The sequence below is a fragment of the Mesoplodon bidens genome (genome assembly GCF_964165515.1).
Source record: "Mesoplodon bidens genome assembly, contig: HAP1_SCAFFOLD_352, whole genome shotgun sequence".
In the NCBI taxonomy this organism is placed as follows: Eukaryota; Metazoa; Chordata; class Mammalia; order Artiodactyla; family Ziphiidae; genus Mesoplodon; species Mesoplodon bidens.
The window spans coordinates 253,226-265,701 of NW_027672295.1; the positions used below are offsets into that span (position 1 = coordinate 253,226).

Here is a 12,476-nt window from a genome sequence, read left to right on the forward strand (position 1 = left end):
TGTAAGAAACAAGTACACCGTCCCCTAACTAGAGGCTGATGAGATTGTGTTGAAGAAGCACTTTTAATGGATTTGTAGGATGCGTCTGTTTGCTGGTTTGATTTTCTGTTGGCTTGTTTGTTTGTGTGTTTAGAGGAGTTAGGGGTTTTGCTGCAAATTTTTAAAAGTCATCCTAATATTGACTAAAAAGAAAAACCGTGTTCATACAACCCAAAGGGAAATCCATGGAAAGGAAGGAGGAAATTGACATCTAGGGAAGGCCTTGTGGAAAGATCCAAATAAGGGAAATGTATACAAAGGCACAGCCCTGATGCTTGTACCTTGCTTACACCAGGACTGAGGGGAGCCGCTGCAAAGCCATTTGCTTGCACAAGGCAGGAGGAGAGATTACATGGCTGCCAGGAGAGGAATGTTGTCAGAGCGAGTTCGGAACCAGCTCAACCATGCTCTCCAGTGCTGGGAGGCCCGACCACTGTGCACGCAGCCGCACCACCATCTGTACAGGGCTGCTTCTCAGTGCTGGGCCAAAGCCGAGCTACACCCCCGCCCCCGCCCCACGAGAGGAGGAGCAGGCAACGTTCTAGACCACAGCTCTGTCCACTGGAGGGCAGGCGTATGAGAGCCACGAGGCGACCTCCTGAGACAGCCTCTGTGTGGGGGCACACGTGCCCACGTCCACACATGGTAGGAAATGGCTCTCAGAGAGATGTGTCCCCTTCACTCTCAGTTCTTGAGGTGGCATTGCTCAGGTTGGCTTGGTGCACCTGTGATTTGAAATCCTAAGACACGTGTTCAAGACTCAAGTCTACATCTCACTTCCTGGATGACCACTGGCAAATCATTTCTGTGAGCCTTAGTGTCACCATTTTGTAAGTGGAGGTAACAGAATTTTAGAGTTCATCTAGTCTAAGCATATCATTTTACAATTGAAACTGAGAACCAGAGAATCTGAAGTGAATGCCCACCTTCAGCCAGCTAATGGATGGCTAAGCAGAATTCACACTCAAATTTCCCGGCTTAAGTTCAGTTTTCTTCCCTAAGCACTGCAATCTTCTGCCTCAATACTTCCCCTGACTCATAGGATGGGTTTAAGAAAGGATGTTAGGCAGGTAAGAGCTTCTGATTCAAGATGACGGACTGAAGACACACATCACGTCCAATGCCTCCCGAAAAGCCCATGGAACTTATGGAAAAGATTTTTAAAAGAAGGAGAAAGGGGAAGAAGAGGATGAGAAGGGAGAAAAGGGTACAAGCAGTGAACTATGAACTGTGAACAAATCCTGGAAGATTGCGAGCACATTGGGATCCGATTGGTAGAGAAAATTTTTCAAAAATAAAAAACCAGTTTAAGTTAAAAAGGGTGCCTTCATCAATAAGAACATTATTAAATATATTATATTATAAATAGGGTATATAATATTAAATTTAATATGAATGTATTGAATATATATTTATAAATATGTAATATTAAATACATTTTAATTCATATATATATAATAGACTACTACTATGCAGCCTTTGGAATTCCCAGAAGTAGGGAAGATCTTTATATACTGACATGGAAAGATATTAATTATGTAATGTCAAATGAACAAAAGATGTCAAAACGATACAAATACAAACCGATTTTACGTGTGCATGTCGTATGTTCCTATAGTAAAAATGGCAAATGCTTACAGTGCTTGTTATGTAAATAACAAGCTATAAGCACCATTTTGTATGTAAGAAAGAGAAACATGAGAAACAGAGAGGTTAAGTAACTTGCCCAAAGTCACAAAGCTACAATTAAGTGGTGGGGCTGGGACAAATCAAGGCCATGTGGCTCCTGAGTTGATGTCTTTCCCAGCAACTCTCAGCCTGTCAGAACAGCATAGATAGCTCTGAAAGGATACACATCCTGGTATGAGTTAGGGAGGTGAGGAGTGAAGACTCCATTTTACTTTTACGCTTCCTATTGTTTAACAGTCTTCAATAAGAATGTATGTTTTTTTCACTTCGTTTTAAAACTTATTATACCGGGGCTTCCCTGGTGGCGCAGTGGTTGAGAATCTGCCTGCTAATGCAGGGGACATGGGTTCGAGACCTGGTCTGGGAGGATCCCACATGCCGCGGAGCAACTAGGCCCGTGAGCCACAACTACTGAGCCTGCGCGTCTGGAGCCTGTGCTCCCCAACAGGAGAGGCCGTGATAGTGAGAGGCCCGTGCACCGTGATGAAGAGTAGCCCCCGCTTGCCACAACTAGAGAAAGCCCTCGCACAGAAACGAAGACCCAACACAGCAAAAATAAATCAATTAATTAATTAAAAATTTTGTTAAAAAAATTATGATACCATAAAATTGGCTCATTTTTGAGGTACACTTTTATAAATTATAGCACATGTATGGGTTCATGTAACCATCAGCACAGTCAGGATACAGAGCAGTTTCATTACACCCAAAAAAACTCCCCATTGCTCTCACTTTATAGTCACACACTCTCCTGGCCTCAAACCCCTAGCAACCACTGACCTACTCCCCATCACTATACGGATGACCCTTGAACAACATGGGTTTGAATGGCGCAGGTCCACTTATATAGGACTTTTTTTTCAATGGTAAATTCTACAGTACTACACGATCCAAGGTTGGTTGAATCTGCCAATGCAAAACCGTGGATGAGGAAGGCTAACTCTAAAGTCATATTCTGATTTTTGACTTGTGGGGGGTTGGCATTCCTAATTCCCATATTATTCAAGGGTCAACTGTAGTTCTGATTCCTTGAGAAAATCATGCTCTATGTAGTCTTTTGAGGTTAGCTTCTTTCACTCAGCATAGTGCCTTTGAGATTATCCAAGTTGTTATGTGCATCAAAAATTTGTTCTTTATACTGCTGAGTAGAATTCCATCACATGAATGCAGCAGTCTGTTTATTCACTTGCCCACTGAAGCCCACATTTAGGCTGTTTCTAGTTTAGGGTGACTATGAATAGAGCTACTCTAAGCATTTGTGTAGAGTTTTTATATCAACACGAATCTTCATCCCTCTTGGGCAAATACCTAGGAGTGTGCTTGCAGAGTCTTATGATAAGTATCTGTTTACCTTTATATGAAACTGTCAAGCCGTTTTCTAGTGTTGCTGTACAATTTTGCATTCTCACCAGCAATGGATGACAGTTCCTGTTGCTCTACATTCTCACCAGCATTTGGTATTTTTAATATTTTAATTTTAGCCATTCTCATAGGTGTGTAGTAAGAATATATCACTTAAATTGTTAAAAAAAAAGGAAAAGAACTGAACAACATTGGCAAGTATAAAACAAATAGGTTATCTCCTAAGCTGACGGTGGGAAGAAATACAAATAACTGTTTTGGAAAATTCCATTCATCCATTAAATATTTCTTGAGCACCCAATATATGTGTCTGCTGGTCTCCTCACAGGCATGTTTCAAAGCCTTAGGAATGTTCATGTACTTTATGAGTTTACTTTTCATTTTGTCATCCCTATTTTCTATTTACTTATAATACCCACAGTTTCTGTCACACAACACAAATGTAGTTTCAAAAAAGTAGAGTTAAAAAAGATAACATATTTAAATTAATTATTATTTATATTAATAATATGGTATTTGGGAAAACATCGTCCTCTACAGTTACACAAGATAAAAGGAAGTCCAGATAGAGTGTACTCAGCTATAGAACTTTACCTGTTTGTTCCACCCTGAATCTATCTATGTCTTGTCATCTATCAAAAGCACCGTAACAGGTAGAAGAGTTAGTTTATTCCCTACAAATGCCTTGCGAATGCTTGGCAATGAGAAATTAATTAGAGAAGATATAAGGGCCAATTGATTTTCTGGCCGCCAACTGTCCACTTTGCGGATTATTTATGGAAGCCAGAAGATAGAAAAAAGGCAAAGATGTGTGCCTGGGCTGGAAGGCAGCAAGGGGCTGCCCAGGAATTCAATTACAGTAATCCCTGCTGGCTCAGGACTTCCTTGCATCTTTGCCATGTCCTCCTCACCAAACCTGGGCCACCTGGGCCAAGAGACTGAGTGTAATGCATTAGCGTCCCAAAGACCTCTTTCTCCTGGTTTTGTATAGATTGTCAACATCTTCAGTAGTACAGAGAGAGATGTGAGAAAGTCCATTTTGAAAATAAAAATTCATATTACGAAAAGGCTGACCGGGCTTCCCTAGTGGCACAGTCTGCCTGCCGATGCAGGGGACACTGGTTCGTGCCCCGGTCCGGGAAGATCCCACATGCCACGGAGCGGCTAGGCCCGTGAGCCATGGTCGCTGAGCCTGTGCGTCCGGAGCCTGTGCTCTGCAACGGGAGAGGCCACAAGAGTGAGAGGCCCGCATACCGCAAAAAAAAAAAAAAAAAAAAAAAAGGCTGACCAACATGGCCCCAGACCGAAGGAAAAAAATCAAGAAAAGAAATTATTCTCAGAAATTACATTTACCCAAGTAAAGTATATTCAGGAAAAGACCTGCATGTCTCCCCAGGGTAGTCTCGTGTTGGTCCCTGACCCCAATTCTCCTAAACCAGGGGAAATTTAACTAATCGGTTAGAAATGCTTTTCATAATTCCTTTGTGTAGGGTCCTAATCACAGAGGCCTAGAATTTTAAGTTGGTTGAATATGTGATTTTATATTTTAGTTCAGATTTCATAGATGGGACACAGAGGCTTCGAGAAGGGGGCTGACAGCAACGTCAGAGCAGAACCACGACCAGAAGGAAAAGTTGTCAGATATCCGGTCTATAACATGGGTCAAACTTATTTACTTTCCATCACTGTCCTGCCTCTTCAAGGAGAGCTATTCACATGCATTGCTTTTGGAGATTCTTGCCATCACCTATGACAACTGGTGTTTATAATGACATTTCCTTGCAGAAATGCCCCTCAAGAAAGCAGAAGGAGCAGGAAGAGGAAAATCTTCCAAATGCACGTGAAAAACTACTGCAAAGTAGTTGAGAAAAACATTTTTTCACTCAAGTAGGTTTTAAGCACAAATAGCTCATTCTTAATGAGATCCAGCTGATCCTAAACATTTTACAATTTCACTACATCATTTTCCAGCATTCCTGTCACATGGATCAAGATGCATAATACAGCTACAAATTAAGTTCAATTCCTCAGTCAATTTTTAAAGGAGTGAAATTCAGCCACAATACTTCAGCTATCACTATTTATCCAAGAACTACTGGTATGGACTTGGCCTTCCATGTACTTTCTATGAGTATGGATAGAAAGGACCCAAGAAAATGAAAGAGATTTCTGGAAGCAAAGGTAATTAATGGATTTTCCATTTCCAGGGAGTTCATTCCTTGGGTATATAAGAATACATTTAAGTTATGACTACTCAAAATCCTATCTGATTTTTATGTTATTATCCATATTTAAGGTCTGGAGCATCTAAAAATAGTATGTCTAACTGAGGTGATCTGTCCTAGCAGAGTGATTGCCAGTGCTGGTTAAATCCTCCTGGTTCAGCTGCCTCTCCTTAAGTATCTGAATGGATACTTTTATTTCAAGACTTTATAATAATCACAACTAATAATTATTAAGCCCTAACTAGATGTCAGGTGCTCTTTTAAGCAAATAACATGTACTAATTCATTTAACTCTCAAACAAACCTCTGAGGTGAGTACTACTGTTATCCCCATTTTAAAGCTGAAGAAACAGGCAAGTGAGGCTAAGATACAGGTGGTCAAAGTCACACGGCATATAAAAGCTGGGAAATGAACCCACGCTTGTGAAGAAACAAAACCTATTTACGAACAAATTATGTAGAGTTTATTCAAGAGTTAATTTAAGTGCACATGGGAATAGATAAGGATATGCAGTAAATTACTAAGAATTAACGTGGATGACCATGGTCTGGGTTTATTGTTAACTCCACCTCACTACAAAAGCTATGAGCAAAAATTGATTAGAAGCAGATCTTTATCCTGGACCACACCCCTGTCTTGCTGCCTGGTACTGAGTGTCCCTTCTGCTTCCAGTAGCTCCACGTCTCACACTCAGCCTTGCTGCCCTTGTTTGGATCATTCGGTGCCTTTTTTCATAGCAAGTAAATATACTGCAAAGAGTTTTAACTCCTTTCTACTACTGCACCATTTCAGTCCTTAAATCAGAGAGCTTTCTTGCCTTAACTCTAAAAATTTCTTGTCCATGACACAAATGAACATATCTACGAAACAGAGACTCACAGACAGAGAACAGACTTGTGGTTGCCAAAGGGGAGTGGAGGTAGGGGAGGGAAGTATTGAGAGTTTAGGATTAGCAGGTACAAACTAGTATATACAGAATGGATAAACAACAAGGTCCTACTGTATAGCACAGGGAACTATATTCTATATCCTGTGATAGGGACTTCCCCGGTGGCACAGTGGTTAAGAATCCGCCTGGGGGATTCAATGCAGGGGACATGGGTTCGAGCCCTGGTCCAGGAAGATCCCACATGCCGCGGGGCAACTAAGCCCGTGCACCACAACTTCTGAGCCTGTGCTCTAGAGCCCGCGAGCCAGAACTACTGAGCCTGTGTGCCTAGAGCCTGTGCTCCGCAACAAGCCACCACAATGAGAAGCCCATGCACCGCAACAAAGAGTAGCCCCTGCTCACCACAACTAGAGAAAGCCCGCACACAGCAACGAAGACTCAATGCAGCCAAAAATTTAAAAAAAACTAAATAAAATAAAATTTATTTTAAAAAATCCTGTGATAAACCATAATGGAAAAGAATAGATATATGTATAACTGAGTCACTGCTGTACAGCAGAAATTAACACAACATTGTAAGTCAACTACACTTAAATAAAATTTTAAAAATTAAAGATTTCCTGTGAATTTCTATTTCTCTAGCTATTTGTTGCTATCTTCACCAGCACTGAATGTGTAATTCCTTCCACTGGCATGCCCTCTGCAAATGCCTTCTGAGAAGCTGTGGATATCCTCTGAATTGTATAGGTCTCCCTGGCTTTGATAGCACTTAGATGGGCATCTATAGGGCTGCCCATAGATCAAGAGTTTTTTAAACTGGAAAGTTCATATGAATCACCTGCAGATCACATTAAAAGGCAGACTCTGACTCAGTATTCTGGGGTAAGGCCTGAGATTCTGCATTTCTAACAGGTGATTTCTTCCAGGTGACATTTATGCTGCTTCAAAGACCACACTACAAGCAAGGACCTCACAGACTTTTCTCTTCTTTATCAGTTTCTTTTATCCCACTATTACTGCCCCAGTATCCTTCTTCCATCTCCTGCTTTAGCCGCAACAGCTGGGTTATAGTATTTTCACATGCAACAGATGTTGTCTCATCAGAGTTTTTTTTTTCCTGTTTCTATGGTCACCAACATGTATGTTTCTCTGTTCCCCTAAGAATATAATTGACCAAATAATCTAGAAATTTTCTCAAGGTAGTAATTCAGGGCAACTGAGTGAGGGAAAACATCACCAGTATTACCCTTAGAAATACTTAATGCATAAATGGATAGGCTTTGAAGTTACCCTCTTCTTAGCTCATATTTATTCTCTTCTAGCAGCTGAAAGTCTAACTTAGGAGGAAATGGAAAAGAGATGAGGAGGGCTTTGCCCAAGAGAGCTTTCATCAGTAAAGTACCAAAGTAATTACTGCACCTGACAAATTTCTACTCCTTGTTTTAACCCAGTTTTAATAAAAGAAAGATTCAACAGTGGTTTATATTACCTGGCATTGCCTTTAATTTCATCAAGCTCCAATATGAAGACTTGCCACGTTTACACTAAACTGCTTTTTCTCCTGAAGTTCATTTGTGAAGGCAGCTGCTGGGGCTTTAATCAGCTTTTCTTCAATCTTTCATTTCTAACACACTGTGAGTGATAATGGCTCTCCCAGGCGCCCCCCTGCAAACTAGGCAAATTCTCCTTCACGTCACTCCCAGGTAGTCAGTGGTAGAGAAAGCATCTACTAATTAAGAACTGAAAGGCCATTTCAAATGATCTGGCTATGAAGACTTAGCATTTCACATTCACGGTGGGCCACATCCAAACGTAAGGTCCTCCGACCTGCTGGACCAGATTATATTTCTCCGAGCTTAGGAACAGCAGGCAAACTCTTGGCATTTCAGAAGTTCCGTTGAAATCGAGGGTAATAACATGCTGCTCATGTTTGAGAGCACAAAGCCCTTAGAATAACCTTGTCAGTATTAAGCAGATCACAGGAGTTCAAATCTCAATCATGGAGGCCCTACTGTGTCAAGGAGCACTTTGGAAAACCTTCACAATGTTTTACGCCGCCAGGATAATTCTTTTAGCATTGATACTACTTAAAAAGTTCCTTTCATGGGCTTCCCTGGTGGCGCAGTGGTTGGGAGTTCGCCTGCCGATGCAGAGGACGTGGGTTTGTGCCCCGGTCCGGGAGGATCCCACATGCCGCGGAGCGGCTGGGCCTGTGAGCCATGGCCGCTGAGCCTGCGTGTCCGGAGACTGTGCTCCGCGGCGGAGAAGCCGCGGCAGTGAGAGGCCCGCGTACCGCAAAAAAAAAAAAAAAAAAAAAAAAAAAAAAAGTTCGTTTCCTATGACTTTCTCTAAAAACCTGTAGGCAGCAAGCTGTCGCATGATTTGAAGAGTGTTTAAAATTCAGTCTAGAAAAGTTCCGGTTCAAGATGGCAACATAAGAAAATCCTGAACTCACCTCCTCCCACAGACACACTGGGTCCACAGCTACATACGGAAAATTTTTCTCTTAAGAAAACCTAGGGCTTCCCTGGTGGCGCAGTTGAGAGTCCGCGTGCCGATGCGGGGGACGCGGGTTTGTGCCCCGGTCGGGGAGGATCCCACATGCCGCGGAGCGGCTGGGCCCATGAGCCATGGCCGCTGAGCCTGCGCGTCCGGAGCCTGTGCTCCGCAACGGGAGAGGCCACAACAGTGAGAGGCCCGTGTACCGCAAAAAAAAAAAAAAAAAAAAAAAAGAAAGAAAGAAAACCTAAAGTCCAAGTCCGGCTGAATGACCACTACACATCTGGCAAACAAGAAGGAAACCACATGGAAACGGGCATACAATCTCGATATAAACGCCACCCCCAGCTCACCCCAGTGAGCCACAACCAGGAGAAAACTCAAAACCCGGAGCTTCTCCCCAAGAAGGAAAGAGTTTGAACCCCACATTGGACACCTCACCTTTTAGGACCTGCACCTGAGACACGAGCCCCCAAAAGCCCTAACTTGGAAAACCAACAGGGCTCACATCTTCAGACGCAGAGCTGTAGCTATCTGAGAGCCAGCTCTTAAAGCGGCCCTGTGCTCAGATGTACCCGCCCCCGGCCCAGCTCAGAGGCAGCCAATCAAGCCCTGATTTAACGTGAAGGAGGCTCACCTGCTTATATTAGTGTTGACCTGAGGGGCAGGCATCTTAATTTAACACACACCTCTAGAAGCCTGCTGGAACAGTCTCCAGGGATGGAGACTGGTGGGGCCATCTTCGCACTCTCCCTTTGCTGTGCTCCAGAGCACCAGTATCTTCTCCCATCAGGAGCTCTTTCCATGTGCCTGGTGCCCAGATCTCTGTGGCTGCCACCTGGGGCGGGGGATACCTCTTGACCACCTGGCTCTGGAGGCAAGTGGAGCTTGCATTCCTGGTCCCCTGGGGCTGTAAAAATCAGTGTCACCCAGAAAGGAGCTCATACCCCAATTTTTGCAGCTGATGCCAGAGTACACATCTCCATCACCTGGCTCTGGCAGGCAGTGGCGCTTACACTTGTGGGTCTCACACAACCAAAGGAGAAAGAATTCTTCAGCAGCTACCACCCCCGGGGCACAGCAAGAGGCAACAGACCCAGAAGCCTATCTTTCTGTGAAGAAGACCTATTAGCTTATCATCATGGCTGTGGCCTGAGGGGCAAGCTTCTAATTAAACACACATCTAGGGGTTGACTGTAATCCTTTTCAGAGGCCTTGGAGGGCAGGCACTGTCTTCATGCTCTCCCTCTGCTGCCCTCCAGAGAGCTGGTGTCTCCTGGAAGGAAGCTTTACACTTGGCTACTGCCTTGGTTTTTGTATCTGGCGCCCCAGTTTTTGCAGTTGCTGCCTAGGGGATGCCCCTTGATTGCCTGGCTCTGGTGGACAGGGGGACTTGCATTTGTGGATCCTACGGGATTGTAGCAAATCAGAGAGATGGTTCTTGGCAGGCTGCCAGCCCAGGGACTGAGCCGGAGGCAGACTGATGCACATACCCCAGTCATCTGTGAAGGAGGCTGCTTGGCTTATCCTGGAGCTCCAGCCTGAGGGGCAGGCTTCAGGTTCAGCACACATGTAGTGGATTACGGAGCTGCTCTCCGTAATTACGGAATGAGGAATGCAGGCTGTGGATGCCATCTTGGCACTCTCCCTCTGCCTCGTTCCAGTTCACCAGTATCTCCCAGAAAGAGCTTATATACTTGTTTGGAGCCCTGATTTTTGTGACTGCCAGGTCACCTGGCCAGCAGAGCTTACACTTATGGTCCTACAAAACATGTATCTGTGTACGTTTTCATACTTTAAAAAGCCACTGCCTGAGGGTCTGGCTTCTAAACAGCCTGAATCTAGGGGCTGAGATCCTCCCATTAGGGATGCTGACAGGTCTTAGCACATTCTCAATTACTGGGAGTTATTAAAAATGTAATGGGCTGCTTGCATAAGCACAAAGGTTTGAGAGACAAAAAAGCATTGGGGCAGGGTTGAACAACAAGCTTCATCTCCTACACAAGGCCACTCCTTCAAGGCTGAGAGAGGCGATTGTTTCATCTACTGTACAGAAACCAAAACAGAGGGTCAAGAAAATGAAGAAACAGAGGCGTATGTTCCAAATGAAAGAACAAGATAAAACCTCAGGAAAAAAAAAAGCCTTAATGAAATGGAGGTAATAGGAGAAGAACAACAGGATAAGCATCTCCAAATAAGGGGTGAAAGTGACAGTGGCCAGCTGATAAGAACCATCCTTCCTGACAATTTCCTCTTTATCCCCATCTGGAATGTGGGTAGTCAATGTCCTGGGAGAGAACTGGACCTGGGACAGGATTATAAGGGAGGATCCTGGGACAATGAAAAACCCCGATCAAACTTCTACTTCTTTGAGACCAGCTTGAGGTATCATCTGGTCTGCTTTCCTGGGGGCTCTCTGGCTTCCACAAAGGAGAGCCAGGTGTGTCATAAGGCGGAGTGGAGGGGAGTTTTATAACGATAAAGGAGTCACTCCAACAAGAGGATATAACATATGTAAATATATATGCACCCAACACAGAAGCACTTAAATATATAAAGCAAACATTAACAGACCTAAAGAGAGAAACAGACAGCAATACCATAGTAGGGAATTTTAAAACCCCACTTACATCAATGGATAGATCATTCACACAGAAAATCGATAAGGGAACATCAGCCTTAAATGACACATTAGACCAAATGAACTTAACAGGTATATATAGAAAATTCCATACAAAAGCAACACAAATACACACTCTTCTCAAGTACACATGAAACATTTTCCAGGATAGAGAATATGTTAGGCCAAAAAACAAGTCTTTTTTAATTTATTTATTTTATTTTATTTTATTTATTTATTTATTTTTGGCTGTGTTGAGTCTTCGTTTCTGTGCGAGGGCTTTCTCTAGTTGCGGTGAGCAGGGCCCACTCTTCATCGCGGTGCACAGGCCTCTCACTGTCGCGGCCCCTCTTGTTGCGGAGCACAGGCTCCAGACACGCAGGCTCAGTAGTTGTGGCTCACAGGCCTAGTTGCTCCGCGGCATGTGGGATCTTCCCAGAGCAGGGCTCGAACCCGTGTCCCCTGCATTGGCAGGCAGATTCTCAACCACTGTGCCACCAGGGAAGCCCCCCATAAAACAAGTCTTAATAAATGTAAGAGGACTGGAATCATATCAAGTACCTTTTTTCCAGGTACAATGGTATGAAACCAAAATTAATTACATGAAGGAAGCTGGAAAATTCAAAACTATGTGGCGATTAAACAACATGCTACTAAAACACCAATGGGTCGGGGCTCCGGCTCCGCCTCCCGCTTCAGCTCCAGCTCCTGCTCAGCCCAAAGAGCCTCCACCGGCCTCTGCTTTAGGAAAATCAGCCCCTCCTTAAGCTTCAGCCTGCAAGGGACCAGAAGACCATAAAGGTTTAGGAATAAAAATGAAACCCAACACCCACAGGAATAAAAGTCTCAATGTCCATCCAGTCATAAAACCCAGTGGAGGTGCTGGGGAAACTGCCCAAAGGAGACAGCATTACAGACAGAAAAGAGAAGGACAACTAAAAAATCCGCCTACTGGGAAACGCTTGTAAAAATCGGCTCTTTTTAGAGTTGCGAAAACTAGCCTAGTGCTAGTGAGAGAGGAGGCCACCAGCTGAGATGTCGGGCAAGTGCTACCAGACTCCATCAGTCCACAGGTCTCTCCCCCAACACCCGCAGCAGGCAAGGTGCTTCTCCTCCCTCCTGCTTGGCCTGACTGAACCCCGTTTCTCTCAA

The 12,476-nt window shown here is 43.9% G+C and overlaps 1 long non-coding RNA gene across 3 annotated transcripts in view; it reads right to left on the reverse strand.

Annotated features, from left to right (window-relative positions):
* LOC308610390 overlaps nucleotides 1-12,476 on the reverse strand; it is a 174,203-nt gene that overhangs the window by 42,978 nt on the left and 118,749 nt on the right. Inside the window, exon 3 of one of the 3 annotated variants that reach the window (XR_014014532.1) lies at nucleotides 11,872-12,099. The exons of the other annotated variants lie outside the window; for them this stretch is intronic. This is a non-coding gene — a long non-coding RNA (uncharacterized lncRNA). Of the gene's footprint in view, nucleotides 1-11,871; nucleotides 12,100-12,476 lie in introns of those variants that run through there. 3 annotated transcript variants of the gene reach the window in all.